At 34.5% G+C, this 12,650-nt stretch overlaps 1 long non-coding RNA gene across 2 annotated transcripts in view; it reads left to right on the forward strand.

Annotated features, from left to right (window-relative positions):
* Positions 1–12,619, forward strand: part of LOC145671153 (uncharacterized) — a 103,138-nt gene extending 90,519 nt beyond the window's left edge. For both annotated transcript variants that reach the window (XR_014128458.1, XR_014128457.1), the window contains one exon: positions 11,426–12,619. This is a non-coding gene — a long non-coding RNA (uncharacterized LOC145671153). The remainder of the gene's footprint in view (positions 1–11,425) is intronic.
* Positions 12,620–12,650: the final 31 nt, after the last annotated feature.

Here is a 12,650-nt window from a genome sequence, read left to right on the forward strand (position 1 = left end):
TATCATTAGGAGGCTTGTTGAGTTGATTTGATTTTGAGTTTAACGTCCCGTTCAGCAGCGAGGCTATATGAGACGTGGACCTACTGATTAACGTGGAATCCGAACCACATGAGCTCCCGCCGGGAATCGAACCCGGGTCTCCAACGCCAAAGGCTTGTTGAGTAATACAAGAGGTCCTTTAAAAAAAAAATCTACTGATGTTCTCTTTTTGAATGTCATACTGTAACTCTAGTCGAGCTCCGTCCAGTTGTATTAATAAGGTAAGAACCTATTCAGGCTCGGGAGTGAAAGTGCAAATTCTAATGTTTTGCTCTTATATAATACTATGAAGTCTTATTTAACTTATCCGCTTTCTACGCGTCCATTTTAAAGATATGCAGTCTCTAATTTACGTCGACTTACAAAGTTAACGTCAAAATGAAGAAGGCACACACGGCTTTTGCTGTAAGTGAATTTCGTTGCAGGATAGTCTTTACTTGCCTTGAACTGAGTTGGCATGTCTGCACCCTAAAGGCATTGGCTTCTTCTTCTCCTTCTTCCCCACCTCTCCCCCCACCCGACCAACTCATTCTGGGGAGATACGATGAGCAGATTCATCATCGTTTACATCAACTACAAACGAGCGTTTAAAACCAACAACTGGGCTGGTTATGATAATTGAGACTCGGGAAATTGCCTCAGATAGGCTGAAGCGATTTGCAAAAACCGGAACTTGCCCAGATGATTGAAAGCACACCATAAGTTTTGCCCGTTGGCAAACATCCACAACAGGAATGGCAAAACGATTTTAAAAAACGGAGTAACGTCCATTGCGAAATATTCTTTTCCTCCGGAAACTATTATAGCGAACGTATTCAATAAATTTTGACATTTTAATTTTATTAGCACTGGCACTATCCTAAGTTCCTTTGGATTCTGTATTTACTGTTTTTTGCTATAGAACGAAATTACAATAAATAATATAATGCACATTTCTCTGTAGAATAATAATAATAATAATAATAATAATAATAATAATAATAAGAATAATATAAAATAATTTGAGTGCAACGCAGTCAATGACAATTTGTTAAATGTTATAGACTTCAATAAACCAATATGTTATTTGATTTATGAAATGAAATTTTACATCCCACAGTTATATACACTTTAGGCTAAAGGAGACGCATGACTAATGAAAAAGATGGAATGAACTCTTTTAAGTTTTACGTCCCACGTATATGCCGGCTAGGCTAAAGTAGACGGTGGTGATTAGAAATGAATGAAATGATGAAATGAATCAGTGGCGGCCGGTGGATTGTGGTTTCGGGTGTTGTAGTATGAATAATCGGAGACGGGAGATATAACTGGACTCATTGATTAACCAGCATAAATTTAGATGCAAATGCTATGTGACATGTGAAATTAATAAAAATAAAAAATAAATAAAAAATAATGCAGAACATTTTATCCGGTTAGTCACATTATGTAATTAGTAAGTCCATTCTCCTCTCTTTGATTGGAGGAAATTTGTCTAATACATGCTGGTTGAACCCTGGTATTCCCATTATCAGATCATTTTCGATGGAAAGCATAACCAATGGTGATAATCTTTCTTGCAACATTCAATTCCTTAAAAGTGTCAATTCTTTTCGATGTGGAAAACCGCCTGTCTCCTTTTGCTGATATCATAGGTACAGTTAATATTAATTCCAGAATATTGTAAATTCAATAAATAGTTTTTCTAGATTATTGCGAACAATTCATTCTAGAAAACCCAATCCCTGACAGTGATCCAAATTCCTCTGCAGCATAGGCTGAAGACAGTTTGTGGCAGAGATTAGTGTTATAAAAAATATAAATTGAGCACACTTTATTCACTGTTTATATAGGAAAATTTAAAACAAATTGTGGAAATACTGTATATCTAAGGCAAACAACATTTTGCCATAAGATGTCCTGTGAATTTAAACCGTTTTTTTTTTTCGAACACACTTCTAAATTGCCCTTTACTTGTTTTTTCTAAGCCTTAATTACATGCTTTTCCTCAGTGGAGAGCTGGACAAATCGCTTTTTTTTTTTTTTTTTTTGTAAGTTATTTACAGAAGTCATGCTATAGAATTCATTCAAAATTTGTAGGTTATTTATAGAATTAGAGTACACATAACTCAAGTAATTCTAATAACTAAAAACCAAAAACAGCTGATTCAAAAAAAAAAAAAAAAGTAGCTGTGCAAAAGAGGTATATGAATCGGGAAGAGACCAACCCACACACGTGCGTAAAAGAAAAACTACATTCCAAATCATCCGTCTTGGTTGTAAGCAATGCACGATGACCACAATATACCTCCACACGAGAGGAAACTATGCTTATCAATGTGATACGTTCTGGAAAGCGAATTTTGAAACCCGCCAGATGTAGGATCAGCATGCAACAGAAGCCAAAAGTCAAAGAACGTCAAAATAAACATCATTGCCAGTCTTACACTCAGAAATGTTTGCTGTGAGGTGTATGTAATATCGAACCTGTCTTGTTCTGCACTCGAAAAGATGATAAGTAATTAATTACTGTCACTTAAATTTTTGGAAAAAAGTAATAGAACGATTATTTTTAAAAGAAAAGAAAGAGTATATGATGAGGCGTAAAATAAAATATTTAGCCTAACAATTCATTTCTCTGTTAAACGGGTATAGTTCGTTAAAAAAGTCTAAAAATGTTAGTCTAGTTTTAACATTTTGGAGAGATTTGGATCCGGGGGACCCCCTAGTGGCTATGCCCCTGAGCATTGCCAACTAGTCCCAAATTCAATGTGGCGTTTCCCATTACGGTTTTATACGGTTTTATGTGGAAATATGTATATACTAACATACTATCCACAGAGGGAGGAATCTATATATTGACTTATTAATATTTGATTCACAAATTGCTGTACAAGAAGCCTTCATTATCTATATAAGCTAAGGATTAACTTGTAAATGCGTGTTTAGTTTCATTTGTTTTCTACTCTATTACTGTACATATTTTTCATTCTTATTTTGTAATTTTACAATCACTTTTTTTAAAAATTGTCATTATATTGGTTTGCTTCAGTATAGTCTCGTAATTTAAAAATATGAATGCATAAAAATAAATTCCATTTGTAATTGATAGTGAAATAAAATTGAGAAATCGTATTTAGCGCGAAAAGCCTTCTCGTTCACTGGAAACCGTGCCGCGTTGTTGCAGAAGCACTGCAACGACCAGAGCCTTTAACTTCTGAGATTGGGGGGCCATATTTGCAATATTTGCAAGCGAATTAACTCCCCATATATATATATATATATATATATATATATATTGTGTACTCACGATAATTCGCGGAATCGGGTGGCGCAGCAACCGTGGATAATCAACACGAAAATATCGTTTAGAGAACGCTCCAATAAATTGTCCTAAATTAAACTTGAACTACTCTTTCGTGGGTTGGAAGAGAAAAGTGAACCTCTCGTACGAAATGCGATAATCAAACAATAATTTTAAAACTAAAAACTATGTATTAATAGTGTTTACTTATGCAAGGACATCCTAGAACATTATAAAACACAATACTTCATACAAAGACTTTTTAATACATTTATACATACCTTTTTGCCTTGTACATTTACATATTTTGTAGCTTGAGAAAATAGTTACAAATAATACAGTAACATACGTTTACTATCCTAAAAAATTGACATGATTTTCATGAGAAATAAATATTTGAGGGGACCAAACCAAGATTTCGGAGGGCCGGTGCCCCCCCCGTGCCCCTCCCTATCTACGTTCCTGCTCGCTGCAACGCAATATAAATTAGAGACTCTGTGACGGATTGTTTTTCACTTTTTTAAAACGGATTAACGGATTTTATAGTTACAGAAGTAAAAAATGTGTTATTTAAACTATATACAAGAGTATTAGAAAGTAATTTTTTCTGTTCTTTACTACTACTCTTCTTCCTGAAATACTTTGGTCGTTGCGCAACGCTGCAACACTAACATTAGTTGCCACTAGAATGAATAAAGTGGGAGAAAACAGGAGAGCCCGACAAACCCCTCACATTGTGTCTGTCCACCACAAAGTCCACTTGGCGAGAGGTGGGATCGAACCAGGACTTTACGCACCACAGATGAACGCTCTACCGCTGAGCTACCGCGATCCCGGTTGACTAATGAAAGTGAATAATTGTAAAATACTTGGTGGAATGAGAATGTGGGAGGAACAGGGAGAACCCGAGAAAACCCACGGATGTGATGTCACTACAAACTCACATGGCCTTAGTTCGAACCAGGAACATCTCATATCAGAGATGAGAGCTGTACCACTGAGCTACTGAGCCCCTCTTACTAGACTCATATTTTAATGAAATATACGTTAAGTACCTGTCTTTGGATATTTTATAAAGTATATGATCCTTCACTTTCAAATATATCTAGTTTTGCACATGTGGTTTACATTACAATTGTACTCGTATTGTGGGATATTTCTAGTGCTATTGTAATTCATTGTTGTTAATGTGTGTTGGATTAATTACTAACTAGTACGTATTGTCCACGAACCTGAACATTTCGTCGTATGAGAAGTAAAGGAACGTAACTCCAAGAATGGAAAATTTGCTTGGATTACGAACATAATTCTGAAAGCCTCACTTGGTGTTATTCGAGTGTTATTGAAGTTGACTTTATCAGTAATTTGTCTGCTATGTAATAATGTGTTTACCATCTTACATTTTTTTAACTTTTTCCCTTCTCCCCTGTAAACCTATGAAAATGGAGTTACGTTCCTCTGGTTCTCATATGACGATTTGTGACAAGATAGGAGACGATAGTGAGCTCTTCCAACAGAAACACATATACTTTCGAGACGAGGAAACACTTTCACAACGCTATTTCGAGACGAGACAGTACCAAACCTTACTATTTCTAACATTTTACATGTAAAACATTATGCTTTTTAAATAATTTTCAACTTTTTATAGTAGAGAAGTGTTGGAGTTATTGGTCAAATTTTATGTCATAGCTCATAGTATTCTGCTATTATTTACACAGCATGTTTCAAAATGATTTGAACGATAAGAGATCGTTGCATGAGTTTTAAAACTCTATCGACCATTAAAATTGTATTGAAATATTTTCGACCACACCCTCGTATTCTGTTTGTAGTAATTCGAAATGCTTCCGTTAAATATTAAAGTGATTAGTTGCAAGATGGCTGCGTGTGATGCAGATGAAGCTTTTTGGGGTCCTACAATTTCATGTCAGTCGGTTTGTTTTAACTGTTGAACGTAAGTCTAATACAAAATTTCTATCATCAAGGAACTCCATTCGCAAGTGTATCAACAATTCAAGAGAACACGGTGCATTTGAAAGGGAAAATCTCCTAGCCTGGTGGGCTTTCCACGTCTGAGACAGATGTCGAGAGAGTTCGAGTTTACTTTTAACGCAACCTTGTAAAGTCTATCTTTAACTATTTTTGGTTACGACATCTCAAAGAGATTATATGATATACGAACCATCTTTACTCCAAAATGTCCATGAACTGCAAGAGCGCATTACTGCTGTAGTGCAAACTATTGATGGAAACATGCTGAAAGGGTCTAGGAGGAATTGTTTTGCAGAATTTTGCATGCAGTCTAACAAAGAGAGCTCACTTTGCATTTGTGAGTTATTGTATTACAATTTTTACCAGTAGAATTTGCAGAGTTATAGTATTTACGTGTCAAATGTTAAGTAATGTGAAAAATTAACTTTAAAAAAATAATAAAAAGTTGAAATCGTTCAAATCATTTTGAAATACCCTGTATTGTTATTAACGAGAAATCAAATAAATATGTCGCGATGTCATAGGCCTTCAGTGCAATGTATTATCAGTCAGAAAAGATTGGGAACTACTACTACAAGTTATATACACAACTTTTTCTAGTTCGAAACTTTAAAACTATGTAGAGAACAAAATAAAAAAAGAAGGAAAGTCAATAGCATTTTAACCCCCATTTTATGCTTGCCATTCGTGATCTCACCTGATGTTCAGTAGTAACATTTCGGGCGAACCACATAAAGTTATATGTAGAGTCTGAAACCCTGGAAAGCGCCTCCAGGATACACGCTGAGATTCTGGATCATCCGGCGAAGTTCCGGAGTTCGCTACAAGCGTAGTCATAACATCCCGCGGCACACTTCGCTACATGCTCGGAACAACCTCTGCGTATTTACTAAAGACAAGCAGATGTCATAACTTCTTGCTTCTCCAAGCAGCGAAGATGCAAAGACAACATTCCGATCTTCAAAGTTTCCTTAGTTCGATTTATTTTCAAAGTCCTCGTAACCCTTTTCACGAACTAGTTCAGTCTTAGTAGAAAGTGACACAGTGTTCTATGTTTAGATAGCAACAGTGAAACTGGAAACCTATAACTTAAATCTTAACTGTTGTATAAATAGTAGGAGCAATGTTAACTTTCTGTATATTTAACAAGTAAAAGATTTGCAGCGCAAGAATATTTTGTTCTGATTATAAAATGCAGTTTGATTTCTTGAGCAAATTTACTTTATGTATTATTATTATTAACTTCGTAAGTACCTTAAAGGTCTTTGCTATAAGCTTAATCCTAATGTGTTTGAATTAACCGCAATGAATAATATAAAAATAGACCAAGTGAGCTATTAAATATACTACTAGTTCATATTATTCATATTATTCACCGCAAGGAATAAATAATAACCTTTCAAACATTTCCTCACAGAGCATAAATTTGGGACCACAAAGTTCATGACGTCATAGTTGTTGGACACCCAAACATATACATTATATGAAGTATTTCAAAATAATTATTAGTTTTTCTTTTAGTTTAGTGTACAGTCAGCAGCAAAAATATCTGTCCCCATGACTGCTATAACTCCATTAAATTGGGTTCAGTACTTTCGGTGCTATCACAAAGGCCTGGACAGATGCAAACCAGTTTACATCTAGTATTTCAACCAGGAGATATCAATTAGTAAGCTTATGGAGCACTGGAAGAGGCTTTTGCTGTGAAATTTATGAACGAAAAAAAAAAATTCTCCACCTGAAGATAAAGCATGTTGTCCAATGAATTTCATATATTAATGACATTATAATTTGTTGTGTGCATAATGTATTATTTGACTGCTTTCTGTATGTGAGAAGAAAGAAAAAAAACACTGATAACACATGCATTTAAAATGGTTGAAATTAACTGGATATTTCAAATCTGGAACCATTGAAGGAAATATGTCTGTAAATTTTTGTCTCGATTCATAGACTTACTCCGATTCCCTGTCATTCAAACAAACATCTCTTTCCTTCTTCACAAGAGATCTTGCTTATCACATAGAGTAGGGATTCAAATTGAAATTGAAGTACGTTAAAAATTCCGAACCTGCGGGATTCTAACGCGGGTCGTCTTGGTAGAAAACCGATACCGTATCCACTTGCCTACGCCTACTACTTACTTGATGTTGCTCGAAAACTGTTAGCTAATTGAAAACCTTTCATGTAAGCCTAATCCAGATACTAAGGCCTGTATGAAGAAACGATCAATTGTTGAGTTACTCACCATTCCCTTCTTCAACTCTGAATCAGGTCAAATAGATCTTTCTAGATGAGGAAAATGTCTCGAAACATTCCTCAAACTGAGGCTGAGGTTTCGAGTCATCGTCATCCGAATTGGCGTATTGCGTCAGCCAACAAGCTCGTAGTACGTTGTTACCAAAACTTCAATGACGAATCTAATCATTCATAATTGTCCACAAATACGAACAAAATCAATTATGAATGATTAGATTCCTCCCTGAAGGTTTAGTAACAGCGCACTGCGAGCTTATTGGCTGATGTCATACTCCGATTCGGGTGGCGCAGAGTGTACTGTAGTTTCGTAGCCTAGGAAAAAAAGATGTCAGATGTTATTTTTTTAATTCTTCAAATTGTTTCAAGACGTCCAAGAATATTAGTTAAGTTTCAAGATATTCTAAAATAAAATATGCTTACCAAACGTATTATATCCATAACTTATACTTTAATCTGTCATTTTTACGCGATGGACTTGTAGTGTAGTGATATCATACGAGACTACCAAGCTGCAGACCCTTGGTAATTTATACCCTAAGTCATTATCTGCATCTCATTTTACATAGATAAAACAGGTATTCCTGTTTTACTTAATCTTGCGGGATACTTAATTTCTAGGGATTATGTAAGAATGTTTTGCCTGGAGACAGAATAATAATAGAAGTGATACATATATAGTATATAACTTCTATTATTCAGTTTTGAAAACGCTCATTTTGAGCTCTAATTTTTAGGATAAAAGGAACAATTTCGAACTTTATTTCTACTATATGCATTCATGATTTTTCTCCATTGGATTTAGAGCATTGGTTAATGAGCTACGACTTTCTTTTCTAAAATGAAAATATCCGTAATTTATGCACAAGTGTTTGTAATTTCGAACAAAGCAATTATTATTTTTGTACATTTTATCTTGTGAGAACACGGATATAGTCAAAACTCCCATCGAAATTACTCGCAAAACTTTGGTGAGTTCCACTGCCAATAGAATTTATGGATTCTGCACCTTTTGTTCAGTTAGCTCAGCTCAATCATGAGGTAACGCTTCGTTTTCGTGGAAATTTGCCTTTAACCTCATGCAGTCAACGTGTCAAACTCTTTATTACTGAAACAACGCACTTTCGTGCACTCGCAGTCGTTAAAAATGAAATGTCAGTTTATTGTTTTTTTTTAAAAAAAAAAAAGATGTACAGTCGTACTTATTTAATAGCCGAACGAAGTGAAATGTGTTAAATCGTAACATTTAAGTGATAATTGTTCAAGTTGCTTTATAATGGCTAGTACAGTGTGAATATTAAGCCGAAAACATATTAAATCAGTAAACTAATCCATGCTATATTCTAAGTTATTGTGTTACAGTCCCACGAATTTTACAAGTACAAAGTGATTTCTTTCATGATGTATGGAAGTGATTAACCATTCGGCACAACCATCATTTTTTCGTTATTGTGTGATATATCCAACTGGAATCAAATATCTCCATCCTACTTTTTTAGAGAAAACATGTGTGGTATACTGACAAAACAATGGAAGATAACTGTGGCAGAATTCTTCGTAACGAAGTAATGGGCGACTATTCCATCGTTTAGTGCTCGTTGCCATCGTAATTAGATTTCTGCATCAGAAAACACAAGTAAATGATAACAGAGATACAAAATATTAATGAGAGCAAGAATTGCGTATTATGAATGATTCAGTGCATAAGTTAGTAAAATGTTCAAATTTAGATAAGAGAGCAAATATAATCACAGCTACACGCAAAAAAGGAATTACAGTAGGAAGTCGAAAATCCGAACTAATTGAGACCACAGCTAGTTCAGATTTTCGAAAATGACCAATAAAATGCCATTTAGGCTTCAATACACTGTACGGTATGCTCTTTTATCGATACAGTGGATATACAGTACATACAGTAGTTACAATACCGTACGTAAGGCTACTTATATGTAATGTTTCTGAAGACCCTGCTCGTACGCTAAATTACACTGTTCTTGTAACTCACACTTAAAACTTAGCTTATATAGGCATAAGGGAAATAAAAATAAATATATCTATGACAAACAATTACATATGAATGAGCTTTTGTAAAAATACTGACTTCACACAAAGAAAATTGAATTAGTGTACTGTTACAAGCTTCTAGGGACCGCGTTCGGATTTTTCACGTTCGGATTATCGACGTTCTACTGTATATATTATAAGAGTAAAATGTTTAATGAATCTTGAACCAGCATAAATATATGGAGGTTAGTTTAATGAATCTGTGATCTATTTGATCTAATTTATGTTGTATCAATATTTAGTCGTGTTGAAAAAAAATAAGGATTTCAATGTACTACTGTATCGATATTTCATTAACTGATTGCCTATTTTTCTTCAATTATTGGGAATGTATTGTCTATCAACTATAGTGGGATAATTTTTATTCATTATTTCGGGTGATGTGGCACACACGCACACACACACACACACACACACACACACACACACACACATATATATATATATATATATTCATATTTTTATATTTGACATTTTCTTTTTTTACAGAAAGATAAACAGTAAATTCTGAACAGTTAGTTATAAAAGAAAAACTTCTTCTAATAATTTTCCAGGAGGTAATGTACCTAAAATGGAAGCCACATTTCCTCGCTGAACTGCTATGCTGATACGTTGTATCAGAAAAGTAGTAGCCCGCTTGTCACCAGTAAGATGTGCAATACGTTGGCCTACTTCTTTGATGAAATTGAGCCCTTGACGTGCTGTACTGACGGTGCATAATGAGTATAAGGCAGGATTCCCAGCTAATGTTTCATGTTCAGTATGTATAAGGCTGTTAGTGGTTAGGAAGCTCACTAGGGAGATACAGTTAATCTTTCGTTGAGGAAATAGTCATTGAGTAAGCTTTAGTTCATTTTGTTAATAAGCCAATCACATAAGCCACGTAATCAGGTGTAGCTGTTTCCAGATAAAGTGTTTATTCCGTTATTTTAAAGTTGTTTTATCCATAAAATGTTTTATGAGTTGTCCATAAAATTATGTAATCCACGAGACAATGCAGGCATTGCATAGAAAAACATTTTTATATAAAATAATAAAGAGGGAAAGAAAATACAATGATTTATGTAAATTTGCACCAATACAGTAATAATTATTGGGATATTAGGATACTACTACAGTTATTATTCATAGAAGAAAGACAAAGATATGAAATTGAAACGCACATGGCTAACACGTGGAACCTAAAATTTGTTAGTAAACTAGTTTACGAATAAAAGTAATTTCGATAAAGAAGATTCTTAAGAACCCTGTTATTTGGATTCTACAAAGTGGAAACAAATCTTAATAATAATAATAATAATAATAATAATAATAATAATAATAATAATAATAATAATAATAATAATAATAATAATAATACCTAGAACATTGAATATACATCTCTCGGAAGATTAGGCTGAAAGGGAATAGACCAAACAGGAATTCCTATTTTGCCTATATCTAGGATGACATAATATTATATAAATTTGTTGGCTGGGCTGTGGGTGTTGGAGGCCAAGCAAGGAGATGCCGTTAATATTTAATGAACATTTTAATCTTACATCTTTATAGAAATAGCATTGTCTTCTTCCAGAACAAGAACGTTTAATATATGTATTTATTGGAAGATAAATTATGTATGAACAGAGTACAATGTTAAGAATAGAAATTATAATTTTGTCTAAACTTAATGATATGCATTGCTCATCTTTCAAGTCTTTGCAGAGACATATCTTAAGTAGATACCTTGCAATATGATGAAATGTTATGATTTGAAGGTCATTAATGATCATAATTTGATTATTCCAGGTGTAGACAATATGAACATTCCACAAGAGAAACAATGATGCCGCGAGCCAAAGAGTTGAGCGATTTCGAATGTGGTCGAGTAGTGGGACAATACGACTTCAATCTAGGTTAAAAACAAATTTTCCGAAACTTTCAGATTCCATTATCCACCATTAATCGGGTTATTATCCAGTTTAAAAGACATCAAATAGAAAGCGTGTGTCCATTTTCTGGCAGGCCAGACCCAAGACAACGCTAGTTGAGGGCTACCATAAGAAGTGTGGGAAAAAATTGCAAGTCAAAGGGTGCAGATATGAAAGAATTCCTGGAAGAGAGGTGGATTACAGGTGTCAGATATTTGCATCAATTAAACTGTCATGGGAGAGCTACAAGACGTAAGCCTCGGCTTAAAACACCCAATATTGCTGAACGGAAACAGTGGACAACAAAGATGGTATGGCACGTTTTTAATTTATGGCAGCAACATGTATTTTTTCTCTGATGAGTCCATATTTTCCCAATTTTCATCCACCAGATGCACATGGTTCTGGAGACAACTTTCTGGAGAATTCCACTGAACCGCTTATAATCAGTATTCAAACATGGAGACTTTTTACTGATGGTGTGGGAATCTACCTGGCTTCAAGCTAAATGTCAATCAACGCGATGTTAATCTGTAACCTTTGGATACCATTTGGTTTCTGTGTTAAGTGGGTACACTTCATTTAAGGGAAAGGTTTATTGATAGAGGTGTCTATTTACTTGTAATATGTACTTATAAAAACATTTGATAGAAGTACACCTGCGGAGTTTTCTTACGTTTGGATTCCAACCGAGGGAAAATATACACGTACTGTACTCTTCTTCTTCCTAATCCTTTTGACTTTCATGACAACCAGAAATGTTAACCAATTCTTTCCAAGAATTGGAAGAATGTTCTGCACAAAGACATACCGTAATGTTCTCTCCGAATTACCATGAACAAATATTGCCATGTCAAAATAAAGCAGAGATTTGTCTACATGGTCAATATTTGAACTGTGATTTCCGAAAGGAATAAATAATTCATTTACGAGAGAAAATCATTTACATGGTCAATTAACGTGAGATTTAAAAAAAGTTGAGGAAATGGTAAAGGATTATGGACTGTATGCAAATTAATCTCAAAGGTCAGTGAAATCTGCTGCAGTTACTTTAACAAGTGGTTCATTATTCTGCTACACTATTTTAGTTGCTGAAGACGAGA

Source organism: Thermobia domestica, chromosome 15 (assembly GCF_964235325.1).
Source record: "Thermobia domestica chromosome 15, izTheDome1.hap1.1, whole genome shotgun sequence".
Lineage (NCBI taxonomy): Eukaryota > Metazoa > Arthropoda > Insecta > Zygentoma > Lepismatidae > Thermobia > Thermobia domestica.